Raw genomic sequence first — 17,889 nt, 5'->3', positions numbered from 1 at the left:
CAGTTGCTCAGCCTATGGTGTGGCTCAGGGACTGGAGGGAAGCCTGAGTCATCCCTAGGCCAGGAGTACAAAGTTTGGCAGGATTCCTGGGCCCCACTAGGGAAGGAGCAAGCACATTGACTTACAGAGGCCATCCTAGGGCAGGGAAGAGTCCATGGGGAAGAGGTATGGGTGTGTCTGTGGAGATGGGAGACAAGCAGTATATATAATGGAGTCAATGGGCCCTGGCCAAGGGTAAGGACCTAGGGAACATTGAGGCAGTTGATGAGGGAAGGGAAACACAGAGAGGCCAGCAGGACTTTCTGTCCAGTCTTCCTTCCCAAGCCAGGCTGCAGAACTGAAGCCCTCTGTCCCTCAGGGGTGTGTGACAGTGGGGCATTTGCAGAGGAGGGATCCCCCTCTGCCCTACAGGAGAGGGTGCCACCTCTTTCCACCTCCCTCCACCTCATCCAGTCACATCCTTGGCTACCAATGTTTGAAAACATACTAGTTCTTGGCTGGCTGCTTACTTAGGAATAAAAAACATCGTTTCAAGTTCATTCCCACAGCTTTAGCTCTCACCTCTCAGCAGACCATTCCAGTCCAAACTGCTCCCCTGAGCTCTGGGCCCACAAAGTGGACAACCTACTCATATGTCCTCCCAGGTGACCCTTAGATACATTTAGCTCAACTGGGCCCAAATCCAAACTCTCTCTCTCCACCCCTATTCCTCTACCCCTGAGACAAAATCTACCCTCTCTCTAGAAATGATGTCACTACCATGAGCTAGGCATGGTACTGCGTATGTCCCTGTCCTTTTTTCCTCCCAGACATGCACAGAAAGAAGCAGCAGGAGATCATCCACAAAAGCCTGCCCTTCATCAGCTTACAAGCTTTTCTGATGTATAATGAGAAAGTCACTGTGTGGGTTACTAACAAATGAGATAGGGTAATAACAGGTTACTAACAAATGAGATGGAGAAGAAAAGTATCTGCTCCTGGTTTGGCAGTAGAGATCATGAAAGACTTTATAAAGCTGAATCCTAAATAAGAGTAGCAACCAGCCTGGGGTGTGAGGTTGTCAAATTAGGTTTCAGGATGGGGCCACGAGGGTAGGAGTCTCACAGGTAAAGAAGAGCATATACAAGCTAGGTTCCTGTAGCTCACACTTGTAATCCTAGCTACTAAGGAGACTGAGATCTGAGGATCCCGTTCAAAGCCAGCCCAGGCATAAAAGTCTGTGAGACTTCCTCCGCCATGGTATAACCCCTGCTTTCACTGTATTTGAGGTTGTATAATTTGTGGAGGAGAAAAAACAAATCGTTTAAATAGGGATAGAGGTGGATCCATTGCACAATGAGATGTACAAGTCGTTATGTCGAAAACAAACTTTACAACTTTGGTGGGGGGGGAGGAGGATTGGGTGGGGGGCAGGAGGGGAGGATGGGAAGGGATGGGAAGGGGAAACAAAGGAGGAGGCTACAATGCTTGATAAGAAATGTACTCACTATCTTTCCCATGTAATTGTAACCCCTCTGTACAGTATTTTCACAATAAAAAATAAAATAAAATAAAGTCTGTGAGACTCATTAATATTAACCAGCAAAAAGCTTAAAGTGGAGGTGTGGCTCTAAGTGATAGAGTGCCAATCTTAAGCAATGAGCTAAGGATAGTGCTCAGGCCCTAAGTTCAAGCTCCAATACCAAAAAAGGGCATATGCAAAGGCTAAAGGTTATAAAGGAGAACTTGAAGTAAAGGGACAGAGAGAGAGAGAGAGAGAGAGAGAGAGAGACAGACAGAGAGACAGAGACAGAGACAGAGACAGAGACAGAGACACAGAGAGACAGAGACAGAGAGCAAGCCAGAACCAAAGCTATGAAATGGGATGGAGGCAATGCCTGCTAAGAGATAAAGGTAGAGAAGTGGCTGTGTGGCTGGACCTTGTAGCCATTGAAAGGAATTTAGCCTCTACCCCAAGACCATCAGGAGCGATTAGAGTACTTTAAGAAAGCAAGTGAAACTCTAATGTGAGTTTACCTGGTCTTCCTTCAACTGTCAAGTTGTCAAGCACTATCATGGCTCTCTACAACCTCTCTCCTATCAACTTCAGGAGCTCAGACCACTGTACTAGCCTTCACACCGTCCCTCAGGTTCAGGTCTCATGTTCCAAGTTAGCCTCCAACCAGGAAGGGAAAAACACTGTTTTATAGATATGTAGACATATGCAGTCTGATCATCTCTTACCATGCTTCAAGTACAGAAAGTCCCAATTTATGATGGTTCCATTATGACTTTTTACTTTTCACTGCTTAAATTACATATGCATTCAGTACAAACTCTGCTTTTGAATTTTGATCTTCTCCTAGGATAGAGATGTACATTATGGTACTCTCATGAAGCTGGGTAGTGGCAATGAGTTGAAGCTCCCAGCCAGCTACACAATTGATCTTGATGACAAACAACTGATATTCTACCATGTTGCTAAATTATGATGTTAGCAGGCTAGCTATAGAAAATGCATCTTTGACTGATGACATATTCAACTTACAATGGGTTTATTGGGGAGTGGCCCCCTCATAAGTCAAAGAGTTCCTGCACATCCATAATTCCGAGTGACCTTAATCTCAGTTATCTTCAACATAAAGTTATAAGCTGAAGGTATACCTCAAGTGCTAGAGCCAGATGAGCAAGTAAGCCAAGCAAGTACAAGGTTCTGGGTTCAAACCTAGTGCTGGCCAAAAAGAAACAGTTTTGCCTAGTACTAGTGGGTCTGGGCACTTCATCTCCAATTAATGATCAAAAGACAGAATGAAGGTGTGGTTCATAGAGTGGAGCAAAAAGCCAAGCATGAGTGCAATGCTTTCCGTTCAAGCTATGGTACTGGCAGGTAGAGAGAAAGAGAGAGAGAGAGAGAGAGAGAGAGAGAGAGAGAGAGAGAGAGAGAGAGAGAGAGAGAGAGAGAGAGAGAGAGAGAGAGAGAGAGAGAGAGGAGAGAGAGAGAGAGAAAGAGAGAGAGAGAGAGAGAGAGAGAGAGAGAGAGAGAGAGAGAGAGAGAGAGAGAGAGAGTCAGATTTTACATTAAGACATAGACTTTACCCTCTCTGGATTCAGCTCCATCCCTGCTATCCCTTCTACCCTCCACTAGACTTGGTGCAACATGTTCCAGACACCGCATACCTCTGGGCTTTGCCTGTTTCTCTAGATGACCCTTCTCAGTTGTCTGTGGTTTCTGCAGATTGGACTAGCATTACCTGCATGTAATTCCCAACCCCTTTCCTTTTCCCTCAGCAACTCAACACAGCTCGAATCCCACTCCTGGAGATTCTAGAGCTTGTTTGTCATTGTAAGGTAACCCCTACCAGGGATAAAGTCACATTTTACAAGAATAACATCTGCCTCCAAGGGTCAGTCGACTTCTGCCTCTGTTCTGATCCTCTGGGGGACAACTTGCTAGCTTAAGCCCTAGAAATCTGCCCTGAAGCCTAGATTTAGTCCACCTTGCATACTCCTTTGCAGGCTTCTGGGCAGATGCTGCACTATGACCTCTTCAATCTCCAATTCCAGCAGTCCTTAAGCTGGCAAATTCTTGTTGGACAGTGTTATCAAAGTCCTGCCCTGCTTTTTTAGGCCTCTGTACACTCCACCCCACTCCGTTCTCATTGGTATTTCTGAGAGTGAAACTCAGGGCCTTACATATGCAAAGTGAGATGGAGTTTCACTATATATAGCCTGGAATGGCCTTGAACTTGTGATCCTCCTATCACCTACCAAATGCCGAGATCACAGAGGGGTGCCACCACATCCAAGCAGCTTTGAATGGACTTTTCCAGCTTGCAATGAGAGCTTTCCTGCTTACGTGAGGAGTAGAGGCTGATGGAGGGCTCTTTTGAAGGGAAGGTCAACACTCTCATATGGATACCCAGGTCCTGCTCAGCAAGAGGAAAGGGCAAGGGGGTGCAACTAGATCTGCTCCTGGGCAGTCATTGTTGTAACAGGAAATCAGAAAGGGCATCTCACCTCCTCACCTGCCCAACACCTTCTTCTCCTAGACAAGAGCCAGCTTGGGGGCTGAAGGGATTTAAGAGAGGCAGGGAGCTCCACAAATATCCCTCAATCCAGGACTAACTCAGGAAGTTTGGGGCTGTCTCCCCTCCTCCCCACCACCAAGCTGCTGAGCCCTCTCCTAGCATCAGCTTGGGGCCTCTGGGCTGCTTTCAGGAAGTGGGGTGCTTCTGTACAGCCCAGCCTGGAGCGGGGAGGAAGGGGAGAAATGGCTTGATATGGATTTTTGTGGTTGGAGGTGATTGGAATCCCAGCTGTGCTCCCCAGCCCCCTCCCTTCCTCTTCTCCATCAGCACCCCTCCTCCTTCAGAGATGGGCAGAGAGGAGGGAAGGGGGAGAAGTGGGGCTCCATCAGCCCCTCAGTGCTTAGACATACTCTAATACACACAGTAGCCAGATTTGCTAACACAATAACCAGCAGGCCTGATAGGTAGGCCAGATATTTGAGGGAGACTATCCTGATTAACTTGAGGATAGCTTCAGAGTGTGTCTTTATACACTTTTCCCAGAAAGGAGGGTCCCAGCCTTGGCTGCACATGCACGTGATAAAAATGTTGATGCCTGTACCTCTGTTAGAACTGGTCTTAGCTGGAGCCTAGGTTGGCAAAGTCTAGTACCTCCCCAATATTTGTATTGTGCACTGGGTATGGGGCCCTTGCTTTAGGGCTTGACTTTTCAACCTCCACCCTACTGACAGTTTCCCAAACATGAAAAGATCTGCTTAGTCCTGTGCATTGATGAAGGTTTCACGGTAGCATCCCTGAGCTCTACCCACTAGACATCTCTCCAGAACTCTAATAAGGATAGGGGCATGCCATCCATTGAGGCAAAAAGCACAGACAGAAGAGCAGGTTTGGAGCAGAGAACAGCTGGTGGAGTCAGTTGAGACATGTTGAATTGAAAATGTGTGGAGGTGATTCAGGTAAAAAAAATACTGCTGGAGATCTTATAGAAAAGGTTTAAGACTTGTTTAGTTTGACTTGTCCATTTATGTTCGTAAGACTAGTGTGAAAATTTAGGGCTTCCTTAATTCAGATACTCATTGTTTTAAAGGTAGATGTCTAGCTGGCTCACTCCTGTAATCTTAGCTACTCAAAAGGCTGAGATCTGAGAATTGTGGTTCAAAGCCAGCCCTGGAAGGAAAGTCTATGAGAGTCTTATCTCCAATTAACTACCCCCAAAAAGCCAGAAGTACAGCTGCACCTCAAGTAGGAGAGCACCAGTCTTGAGTGAAAAAGCCAAATGAGAGCTTGAGGCCCTGAGTTCATGCTCCAGTACTGGCACATAAGGGAAAAAATAATAAAACCAAAACAACACAAAATTAAATAGGTAGGTGACTATAGGTGGCTATAAAACAAGAAATAAATACTTTGGTTAATATTGTGCTTAAACAATGATCATAGATAAATTTCACTAAGGAGATAAAGAAGCAGAAGGGAATGGAAAGTAGATGAAGAAGGAGAGAGGAGCCAGGCACCAATGGCTCACACCTGTAATCCTACCTACTCAGGAGGCTTAGATCTGAAGATTGGGTTTCAAAGCCAGCCCAGGCAGGAAAGTCCGTGAGACTTTTATCTCCAACAAACTACTCAGAAAAAAAGTAGCATTGTGGCTAGAGTGCTAGCCTTGAGCACAAAGAGGCTCAGGGACAATGCCCAGGCCCCACAACTGACAAACAAAAGAAGAAGGAGAGAGGAATGGAAAGGGGAGATGATGAAGGGAGAGGTAAGAAGGATGGGGAAGGCAGAGGAGAGGGCTTAGGACACCAAGGACCTTCCACAGGAAAGACTGTGAAACAGTGGTCAGTGAGTCTGGAGAAAATCTGCCAAGTGTTTGAACTCCTGCTTATTTCTACTTCTCCCAGGTTCCTTCCTCAGAGCCTCAAAAGGATTTGGCTCAATGATCTCCAAGACCCATCTTGTTCAGTGGTCACAGCATTGAGTGACACAAGACAAGAAAGCAGCAAAGCTCTCTGGGAGCACAAGAAAACCTCCCAGCTTCTAGGAATCAAAAGAGTGTCTCAGTTCCAAAGCATAAAGCACCAAGAGGGTTTCCACAAGCTCAGGAGGTAAGGACTGGAAGTGGGGTAGGGATGGGAGGGAGTGAAGGCGTGGACTTTCCCAGCCAAAAGGAGCTGGTGAGGAAAAAACACAGAGACAGGAAAACACAAGGAACATTTTGGAAACCATGAGTAGTCTGTCACAGCTTGGGCCAAGGATACTAGGGTGGGGGAGGATGGGGGAGGTAGGGTGACGATATGTAAAATCCAAGTGACAATGGGTATGGTTGGCTAAGTTTTATCTGACATCAGTCTCACAGCTGTGTGAGCTGGGAGAAGTTGTCACTGACCACAGCCTCAGTTTTCTCATTTGTACCAACATTCATCTCTGCCCCCTGACTCCTGCATGGAGAGGGGATGGAGAAGAGTTTTTAAGGCAGTGGAGTTGTTATGTTTTCAGCCTTGTTCTGGATTTCTAGAAAGATTTCACAGATGAGGAATGATGGGAATCCCCAGGTGGAAGCTCAGGTTGGCCAAGGAGTCACTCACAGGAACTCTGGCCCTGCCAAGTAGACTTTCCAATCAAGGAAGCAAAGCCAAAATCTGTTTGGTCAGAAGCTCCAAATAAACCTGATAGAGCCCCCTCCCCCACCCTGCAAAAAAAGATAGTCCTGTTTGGGACTAGCAAGCTACCATTTATATCACTTGGATCATCTCAGAGGGATGGCAAAGCAAGGAAGCCCTTGCATTAGTGCCGGCTATGGGTCACACCTAGGGCTTTTCCCAACACCCACATTGTGCAGGTGAGACAATGGATAGGCAGCCAGAAAGCACAGGACTGGAGCCAGAATTCAGATTCATCTGAGTTATGCTTACCACCAATCCAGCTACCATTGGCTCTGGAGATGCCCATCTGTGGCTGTTTGTCCACAGCCTCTGCAGGCTGCCTCTCCCCAAGATGGCCAATAGGTTCTCTAATGCCCACCTTCTCTTTCTCTTCATCTGCTCTGTCCTTTCCTGGCACACATGCCCTCTTATCCAACCTGGAAACTAGTGGCTGTCCTCTCTACTGGGACCCAGGATAGATGACACTAGAGTAAAGTATCCTTCCTATGACCTTGAGCTCTGGCAAGGCAGACTTCCCTTGTGCCGATTGGGGCAATGGCAGCTGAGTAGCAAAAAGACACACACACACACACACACACACACACACACACACACACACACACACACACACACACACACACACACACACACACACACACACACACACACACACACACACACACATGCACACAAGCACACACACAGACACAGATGAGCCACGTCACAGTAGGCATGGCCAGGATCCTCTAGCCGCATGCCAGAGCAGCTGCCTCACATTCTCAGGCAGACAGCTGGGAATACCCCCGTCAAATGACAGAGCTCAGCTTCCACCTTGCCTTTTCTTCAGCCAGCCAGAAATACTCCCAAACAATTGATGGGGCACAGTCATTTCCTACAGCTTCAGATGGATCTCCAGGTCATCCTTGTCAACAGATAGGACACAGCCACCTCTTTCTGCTCTGTTGGCACTAAGGGACATAACACTGGCAAGCTGCATATAGAAGTACACTCAGTACTGGAGTGTACTTCTGGAGGCTGCATATATAGATACTATCCTCTCCCAAGTATGGACACTGATCAACACTGCTCATATGGAATTTTCTTCTGATAGGGCTCTTGGGGGGCTCCACAGCAGACCAAGATTGCTAGGATTTCAGTCCTGTAGTAGGCAATTCCTATTTGATGTTGCAGCTAAGCAGCAGACAATGGCTGCTAGTGTTGCAGCTCCATTGCTAGCACTGCAGCAGGCCTTCTCAGGTTCTTATCTCAGGAATTCAAGGAATGAAATCTAGGAAAATATAGAAGATGAGTGCAAGGAACTTTACTCAAAAGAATCTCAATCAAAAGTTTCTGTTGCTTTCCCTGTGTCTCCTCACCTACTCTTTGTGGCTCTCAGGCTAGGGTTTTTTTAATACCCGGAGATATATTCTGATTGGTCACCCTCTACACAAATAAGGCATAACGCAACTAATTATTCAGATAAGACTTCCTGAGTCATTGAGAGCCTTCAGACCTGGAACAATAGTTCTCAATTGGGTCTGTTTTTCTTCACATCCCCTTCCCCCCCACACCCACAAGTAAGACCATGAAGAATTAAGAGGTTGGAATTTTTTAAATATTGGAGCATTTTCCAGAGTCTGATCTCCATTTGCCAAGCCAGCAAGAGCCTTCCACTGTAAGATGCTCCTCAGAGCCCTGAACCCTAACTAATCTACCCAACTTGATAACTTTTGAACTAAATTTACCCTTTTACCACCATGCCCTCACTAGGTAACTGATGTTGCAGGTATGGGCAAAGTCCTGGTTGTATAAGGGTAATCTAGGGCCCTCCAGGCTGACTCCACTCATGCTTTGCATACATACTGAACATTTCCATGCATGCATGACCACATGCATACACAGCACTCATGAATATGTTCACCTTCATATATACAGGTTCTCACATAGCTGCACAAATGCTCACATAGACGCTCAGTGCTTGCCTGGATACAGAAATGGTGACACTGTATATGCAATGTTAACATCCATACATATACATACATACTCAGTGTTCCGTGTATACTGACGCTTACTTGCAGGCATACTGCTCAGACACAGACATACTGATCATTTGCATTCACACATATATTCATATGTGAGTGTGGTGATCATGTTTATTCCTACTATTCACATGTATATACACATCCACAAGCCTTTGGCTTTCAGCTATCTCAGCATGTGAGTTCTAGTGCCAACTCTGAGCAAAGTCTACAGCTAGGTAATGGGGTAAGAAACAAAAGTCAGAAAAGCATCTCTATGGAACTCTTGGGGTAGAAATCCCATAGGTAATAAACCACATGAGCCCTTAGGTTTGCATGCAGGAACTACTGTGTCTGGAAAGATCCAGATGCTATTCTGATGCTTTGCATCTTTGCCAAGACTCCACGTGGGAGCTTTGCACAGGGATGGGCCCCGTACCTTAAGCAATTTCATCCTGAGCTCTGTGAGAACAGTTGCAGGGGATGCTTAGGTTCGAAAAGAGTGAAATCAGGATTTAGATTTAAGGGAATTATGGATTCAGACCCCTAAAGGGCTGTCAGATGGCAGATGCTAGGAGACAGGACTAGGTAGGACTCATTGATGGGAACCACAGGGAGACCAGTTGAGATGAAACTTCTGAGAGAGAGTAATGCTGAGATGAGTCAGGACACACTGGAGGCAGGGAGCTCCCCATAGCTGCAAGTATGCAAGCCTAGTTTAGGCAATGAGTGAGCAGGAAACTGCTCAGGGACTCAAGTATTGGCTATGGGGTGAGATTAGATGGCCCTAAAGGTACTTCCAACCCTAGGATTCTATGGCACTACCATTGCAGTTCATTGTCTTCATGCTCCAGATGAGTAGGCTGAGGCCCAGAGAGAGACAGGGACAAGCTCAAGGTCACATAAAGTGTTGGTGGGACTCAGAGGAACAGTCTCTAGATTCCTCCATCCTAGCCTTGGATCCTTTACTCCTTGGACTGGCTCAGCCAGAACAAACGGCGGCAGGCCGTGCTTCCCTCTCCAGCCTCGTCCTGGGTGGTCTGACACCGTGGTCTTTCCCAGCCCTGGCTTGGGCTCAGCTGATGGATGGGCTCCTTGTTGGACTGCCTCTGGCTCCGACTCCAGCTCCACAGATGGACGCTCTCAGGCCTGCTGGCTGAAAGAAGATCTACATTTGACCCAGAGCCAGATGTGGACTGAGGGATGGGGGTGGGGGGGAAGGGAATGGGAGACCCAGGGCCCCTCTGGAGGGAAGCTGCAGAACCAGAGGGAGGGGATGGATGTGGTCTATAAACATCATAATCCAGGCACACAGTAGGTGCAGAGTGGATGGAGACAGGGGGGAAGCAAACTTCTTTTGGACATGCCAACAAATTAAGCTAAGGGCCTCACAGACCAAGGAGAAACTGACGCTCCAGACATGGGCTTCTGGGGACTTTCGACTTCACTTGGGGTACCCTTGAACCTTATCCTGGACACCTATTCCTACCCCAACCTTTCTTCCCTGAAAAGAACCTGTCAGGCCAGTCTTTTCCCTCTGTCTTCCTCCTGCTTAACACAAAGGACTTCTAGTCAATTCATTGGGAGTATTGAGATGACTTGTAATAGAGAGAATACCTTCTGCCAAGGTTTTTCCTAAAGATATTAAGAACAATGCAAAAAATTTATATCCATGTATGCAACCCTTCAAGTTAACAAAAGTAGCCAAACTTGGGGTTGGCTCAAGAAGGCTGGTCCAAGATTACCCAGTGACAAGCCTAAAAACCCTGACCACTCTGTCAGTGCACAGATATTTGCACACCATCCATTCTGTATGTTCTGGTGGCAAATTCTTCCTATTGCCTTCTGGGCTCTTTGCAATTACAGATAAGGTGTGTTGTTATTCTCCTTTTAAGAACCAAAGCCAGAAATCACCTTGCTAGGTAACTTTCTAGGTAACTCTAATGTGTTCACAAGAAGTGGCTGCTACCTGTAATCCTAGCTGCTCAGGAGGCTGAGATCTAAGGATTATAGTTCCAAGCCAGCCTCAGCAAGGAAGTCCAAAAAAGCCAGAAGTAGATATATGTTAAGTAGATATATATGTTAAGTAGATATATGGTAGAGTACTAACTTTGAGTGAAAAAGCTCAAAGACAGTGCCTAGGCCCTGAGATCAAGCCCTCGACTGGCGCAATAGGAAGAAAGAAGGGGGGGGGAGAAGAAAGAAAGAAAGAGAGAGAGAGAGAGAAAAACAGAGAGAGAGAGGAAGGAAGGAAGGAAGGAAGGAAGGAAGGAAGGAAGGAAGGAGAGAGAAAGAGAAAGAAGAAAGAGAAAGAAAGAGGGAGAAAGAGAAGGAAAGACAGAAGGGAGGAAGGAAGGAAGGAAATGTGGTGGTGATTCCACTCCAGAAAATGTCCCCTTACTGTGGACTTCCAGGCCCATGAGGGATATATGTAAACAGTCTAAAACATCACTAGGCATATGCTACTATGACGTACCTGAAGAATTAATAAATATGCACATGTATGCATGTGTGTGCACGTGCTCATACAAGTTTAGACTCTAGTCCTGGTCTGGTCCTGGAGCTATTAAGTACACTACGGAGGAATCATTACTTTTAACAAGCATCTCAAGAGACTGTGATGTGTAGCCAGGTTTAGATGCAGCTGGTTAGGCAGATCCTTGCAGTCTAATGCCAAGGCTGCTCCTGGTGGGAAATGTCTCTGGAGGACATATGTTTTACATGGGTTTCAACCCCACTCCTAGTGCTAATCTGGAACTGAGGGGAATATATAGGTATTGGGTAGATAACAACTGTCCCTGAGCTTTTGTGCTTAAGCCACAGCTCCACTTCCAGCTTTTTTTTTTTTTTTTTTTTTTTTTTGCTGGGGGGATGCTTAATTGGAAATACAAATTTCACAGATTTTGCTGCCCTGGCAGGCCTCAAACCACGATCCTCAGCTCTCAGCCTCCTGAGTAGCTAAGATTATAGGTGTGAGTCACTGGTGACCCTACTTCTGAGCAGCCAGCATGTGAATTGCCTATGCTAAGCTAGAGAGACTGAATCATTGTTAGTCTAAGACAGTAGTCCACACTACTGGCTACATATTTGATTCATTTTGGGAGGTTTTTCAAAAATACTAGTAATTGGGACCCCACATTCAGAGATTAAACTGGTCTGAAATGTTGTCTGGACACTTCTATTTTTAAAAAAAAACCACCATAGGACATTCTAATACAGAATGAGGGTTGAGAGTTAGTTGTGTAATTGCAACCTCTTTGCCATGTGGCTGGGTTCAGCTTAGCATGGTAACACAACTGTGCACAGTGAGAAGCAATAACAGAAAGCTGCTAGGGTTGGGGGGTGGTATCTGAGGAAGGCTATCTTGCAGTAATAACTCTACAAGGCAGAGTTATTATTTCTTCTAGTCTTTGGAATGTGTTGCATTAGAGTGTGATAATTGGAGCTTTTGCAGCCACCTTATCACTGTGAGAAAGTCAGGGGTTAGGCCTGAGGGCCAAAGCCAAGAGTTGAACATGGTGCAACAGAAAGATGGATAGAACTGGAATCTTTGATGCTGAATGAACCAACTATTGACATATACCTTTTTAAAGGACTTCCTGTGGGGTAACTGATATACTTATCTTTTAAGACATTGTGAGTTGATTTTTCTGTTGTTTGTGGCTAAATATTGTTCCAGTTTGATGGAAGAGGAAATCAAAGCTCAGAGAGAATAAGTTACAAACCCAAGATGTGAGCTAAGATGAAGGCTATACCCCTCACCACCATCCATTCCATCCAACACACACACACACACACACACACACACACACACACACACACACACACACACTAAAACCTTAAGGAACCTGGAGAAGAGGGACAGAGATGTAGGGATAGAGGCCACTTAGCGGTGATTATCAGGTCAAGCATCCTGTGGGTGTCCCCTGCCTCCCAGCAGGGGAGTAGCAGCTGTTGCCTGCTCTGGTTCCATCAGCCACTAATTAAAACTTGACAAAAAGATTAATACACGGGGGACAGTTTTAATTAGAGACTCGTGGAACGTTAGTGCTGGCACAGTCCTAACAAACCTTTCTTGCAAGCTCCTTATTGTACAGATGGGGAAACTGAGGCCCAATGATTAGGAGGGGCTGGACTAAGTTTCTTCAGAATAGCTGTGGCTCAGGAGTCAAGGTGCCTGCCCTGTGTGGATCTCTGCCCTAGGACCCTTCACATATGGTATAGCTTTAATTAACCTATTATCCCGTCCAGCTTGTCACTGATTCCCAGGGCTCCAGCAAAGGCCTACAACTAAAGCTCCCTTTTGTACAGACTCAGACTGGCCCCAGGGGTCTGATGGGATAAGGGCAGCTATTGAGAAGGCCAGAGCAGTACTCTGACCACCTACGGCCCAGGGCTGGGCTCAGCTAGGGCCCAGAGCCTGGGAACGGTCATTCCTGCTCAGAGGGAGATAGGCTTCTGCCTCATCTCTTTCACTGGAAGGGTGGGACTATGACTCATCTGTGATTCCCAACCCCTCAATTTTCAAGGTGCTGCCAGGGATCACAAAGGAGGTTTACCTCTATCCTTAACAGAAGGGAGTTAGTTCTCATCAAAATACTTCTCTTATCTAATAAACATGTACCGTGGAATAAAAGGCCTATGTATGGCCTAAATTCAGTTCGTTTCCTCTCCTCTGGCTTCCCAGTACAGCCTATGGTAAGTTTGCTGTGAAGATTCTAGAGTCTGCTGGGCCATGGTGGCTCACATCAGTAATCCAAGAGCCTGAGATTTGAGGATCTTGAATTGAAGCCATCCCAGGCAGCAAAGTCTAAGAGATTTTTATCTCTAGTTAACCAGCAAAAAGCCAGAAGTTGGAGCTGTGGCTCAAGTGGTAGAGTGCTAGCCTTAAGCTAAAAAGCTAAGGGACAGTGTTCAGGCCCAATGTTTAAGCTCCAGTGCCGACCTGAGTGTGTGCGCGCGCGTGTGTATGTGTGTGTGTGTGTGTGTGTGTGTGTGTGTGTGTGTGTGTGTGTGTGTGTGTGTGTGTAGGCGCGTGCGCGTGTGCAGGCGCCAGTGAGAAGCCAGTGAGACCTTGACTTCCCACAAGTTCCTGGAGATGGCAGTTCCCCCAACCAGAGCCGGCTGGCTTGGAAAGCACTTTGTGCTAGTTGCAGAATAAACTTACATCCCATCCTACCCTCACAGACAGTTAATTGAGCAAAGTGCTCCCCTTCTTGAGGGTTAATGCTCCTCCCACCGAGGGCAGCACCAGGAGGAGCATAAGAGGCCCTGATTTCATAGCCATAATGTTCTCCATTACTGCCTGTCTGTCCATGCCAGCACTGCCTGGATTCAGGTGGGCTGCCATCTTCCCCCCCTAAAACTCCAAGTGCCCAAACCTACACATCAGTATCCTTGCTTCTCATCTGACCTTCCAAGGCCAATTTATTTATCCTGCCAGATAAATTGATGTCTCTCTTAGGCCAAGCCCTGTCAATGACTTCCTGTTTCTTGGTGTCTAGGTCATGTTCCTTAAGAATGGACTTTTGGCCAGGCACCAGTGACTCACACCTGTAATCCTAGCTACTCAAGAGGCTGAGATCTGAGGATTGTGGTTCAAAGCCAGCCCGAGCAAGAAAATCCATAAGTCTCTTGTCTCCAATAAACCACCAGAAAACTAGAAGTGGTGTGTGGCTCAAGTGGTAGAGTGCTAGCCTTGAGCTGAAGAGCTGAGGGACAGCGCCCAGGCCCAGAGTTTAAGCCCCACAACTGACAAAAAAAAAAAAAGGAATGGACTTTTAAGCTGTGTGGTATTGACTCATGCTTGTAATCCTAGCTACTCGGGGGGTGGAGATCTGAAGATCTAAAGTCCTTAAGCACTAAAGTCCTTAAGACTCATATCTCCAACTAACCAGCAAAATGCCAGAAGTATTGCTGTGGCTCAAATGGTAGTTCAGTGTCCTTGAGCACAAAAAGCTTAGGGACAATGACCAAGCCCTGGGTTCAAGCCTCAGGACTGGTGTGCATGTGTGTGCATGCACACACACACACACACATATGCACATGACTTTGTTGACATAACTGCAACATGGCTAGACACATAGGCTCTGCTTTAATGAGCTTTGGTATGAATCCTACCTTTGTACCATACCAGCTACGTGGTATGGGGGGGAGGGTCTCTCAATTTCCTTATGTGGTGACTGGGAATGATGGCAATAGGGAGCATATCCACCTCTGCATTGTAGAGAGCATAAACAAGGTAATCTGGGTCAAAGAGTGAGCAGCCCCTGTATCATGACCTGGGAAGGAAGGAGACCAGAATACCTGGGGCTCCCTGGGAGTTACAGAGTCTTGGCTCTGTCACTTGCAATGCTCAGAAGCATGAATTCACCATGAGGCTGGGATTTAGCACACACAACCCTACTGCAATACCTGAAGCATGGCCCTTGCTCTAGGGAAAAGGGGGAAATGGAGGCTGTGAGCACACAGCACCACAGAACAAAGGGGCAAGTGCTCTGCCCTGCTGCCTCTTCCCAGGTGACAAGATGGGAACTCACGGGAACTACAGGAATGCTGCCAGCTTTTTTGGAGGCCAGGGCCAAACAGTGTGGGAGTGGAGGGGTACAGTTGCACCCAGGACAATAGACATCACTCATGTGCTGATTAAGTCTCTATAAAGTAGGGATGGTATCTGCAGGTAAACAACTGGTTTTGAGGCTGAAATTCAGTGACAGGGACAAGGCAAGGCCAGACGCTATACAGGAGATGACAGTGTCTGGTCTCTCATCTCCAATGGAAGCAGTTTAGGTGCAACTCTCAGCTTCCCCCTTCCTAACTAGGCAGATGTAGGCCTGTCACTAAACAGAGTCTTCATTTCCTTATTTATACTATGGACATATTGACAATATCTACTTCCCAGGATCAATACCCTACAGGTGAACTTTCCAGCAGCCCACACAGTCCACACATAGTATTGTTAAGTTTCCAAATTACATTTCCCAATCTCCCTATTTAGCCCAGAGGCTGTACACAGTTGGTACTCAGTGATTACTTTATGCCAGATGCCGGTGACTCATGCCTGTAATCCTAGCTACTCAAGAGCCTGAGACCTGAGGATCTTGGTTTGAAACCAGCCCTAGCAGGAAAGCCCAGGAGGTCTTATCTCCAATTGACCAGCAAAAAGCCAGAAGTAGAGCTATGCCTCAAGAGGTAGAGCACCAGCCTTGAGCAAAAAAGCCAAATGAAAGCTTGGACCCCTGAGCTCAAGCCCCAGTACTGGTGCACATGTGCTCACACGCTTGCATGTACATGGACATGCACACACACACACACACACACACACACACACAATTCTCCTTAGTAAATAAATCCTTTGCTTTCCACAGCTTTCCAGCAATGTGAACTATGAAGTCAAAAGACTGTAGATCATTTATCCAACCAGCTCATTATACAGCTAGGAAGACTGAGACTCAGAGGACAGAAGGGACTGGCAGGAACAAAATGAAGGAACAAAGTAGTGAGTTTCCAGAGTATGGCAGTCAAAGGCCAGACCTAGGACCAATGAAATCCTCCTGACCAGAAGCCAGGACCCTGTGCCCATCAAAGAGGTTTCTTCCAAGGCAGGGCACACCTGCTATGGCTTCCCCAGAATCCTGATGGCCTGTAGTCTGTCCCTCCACTTTTCTGGCCTTCACTGGCCTTGCCCCAGGCCACACCTATAGCTGGCCTCAGAGCCTAGCCTTGGCCTGCTCCATCTGAGCTCCCCAGCAGCCTAGGCCGGGTGGTCCTTAATTGCTTCCTGTCCTCACAGGCTCTGTTTGTTTGTTCTGTGGCCGCTTCCTCACACCCCAGCACACCGGAGGCTGACCAGCAGTGTGGGACTCCTGAGGCCCAACCCCCCAGCCTGCTCTCAGATGTTCAGCCAGCCTTCCCCAGACCTACCACCTGGAGCCCAGGAACCCAGCAAAACCCTGGGGACAGCCCCCTCCCTTTGGCCCTTCCCCCAGCTTCCACCACACTCCCCTCCAGCAGCTGGTCCTGCCCCCAGCTGGGGGAGAAGCCAAAAATCTCAACAGGTGGTGGCCTATAGTGAAGCCCTGGTAGGCCTTGAGCTGACAGGGACAAGGGAAGAGGGAGGGAAGTCCCTTCCCCCAGCCCACCCCACTCCCAGCCACAGCCCAGTGGAACTTAGGCAGCAGGTCCAAAGTCAGGACTTTGAAACTGTTGAGGTTGGAATGTGAGTGGGAATGGACTGGGGGGGGAGGCGCGAGGGGGAGCTAAGTTTGTCCCTGAAGGTTTCTGGGACTAAGATAAAAAGCCAATACAGTCAACCACAGACCTTGGGTGGAAAGCGGCTGCTCACTGTGGGACTTGAAAGGAACTTCTTTACATTTTCTTGGCCTGCATTTCCTCCTTGTAAAATGGAACCAATATGCCCCAATAACCCCCCTTTCCCGATGCCATATTGCTAGGAGGTTGAAGTGAGCCATCAAGGCTCACTACCTGGCAAGCTATCATGGCATTCTGTCCTGGATTACCTAGGTCTGAGGACTGTTTTAGAATATAGGAACTTGGAGCAAACCTAGGATTCAAGAATCACACTCAGAATAGGTTCTAGAATGTTCTGAATGTTCTAGAAGACCCTCTCATACCTCCACATGTCTACAGCCCATAGCAATCCTCCATCTAAAGGGCTCTATGCACAGAACTATGTCTAGGGCTGCTTCAGGAGACTTGGCCTCAAATCATTTAACCCCTTCCTCTATGACCCCTTCTTCTATACTTGCACCCCTAGTTTCTCCTGACATCTCAGACCTTCTCCCCCTTCAGCCCCATTATAATCAGAGCTACCATATCTCTGAGCTCACCCCACCTCAGACCCACAAATAGACCATCACTGATTGTATGCATATGCTCTGCTCAGTTTGCACCTCAGAAGTCCTCCCACACCCTGCTTATCCCAACTCAAGTGTGAAAGATTGCAAGGTGACTTAGCAACCTTCAGACCCTCAACAGGGTACAGCACCCCACCCCCAATAAGTGAGAGAGGAGTCACTCACCTTTACTGTGGGGAGGAGAGGCTTTCAATACAGAACTGGCAGCAGGTGTTGTCCACAGGCAGAGTGTTGGCTGCAGTGAGCTGGACTGGATGTCTGGGCTAGCCAGATCAGGCCACGCCAGGCCAGGAGAAACACTAGCCTGAATTTCACACAGCAGACTCAGAACTGCAGATCCCAAAGGGAA

The 17,889-nt window shown here is 47.3% G+C and overlaps 1 pseudogene; it reads right to left on the bottom strand.

Annotated features, from left to right (window-relative positions):
• Nucleotides 1–17,769, bottom strand: part of LOC138839555 (securin-like) — a 27,816-nt pseudogene extending 10,047 nt beyond the window's left edge.
• Between the last annotated feature and the right edge of the window lie 120 nt (nt 17,770–17,889).

This window comes from Dipodomys merriami, unplaced genomic scaffold (genome assembly GCF_024711535.1).
Source record: "Dipodomys merriami isolate MVZ:Mamm:240054 unplaced genomic scaffold, mDipMer1.0.p SCAF_3, whole genome shotgun sequence".
Lineage (NCBI taxonomy): Eukaryota > Metazoa > Chordata > Mammalia > Rodentia > Heteromyidae > Dipodomys > Dipodomys merriami.
This window is presented reverse-complemented; position numbering and strand designations above follow the sequence as displayed.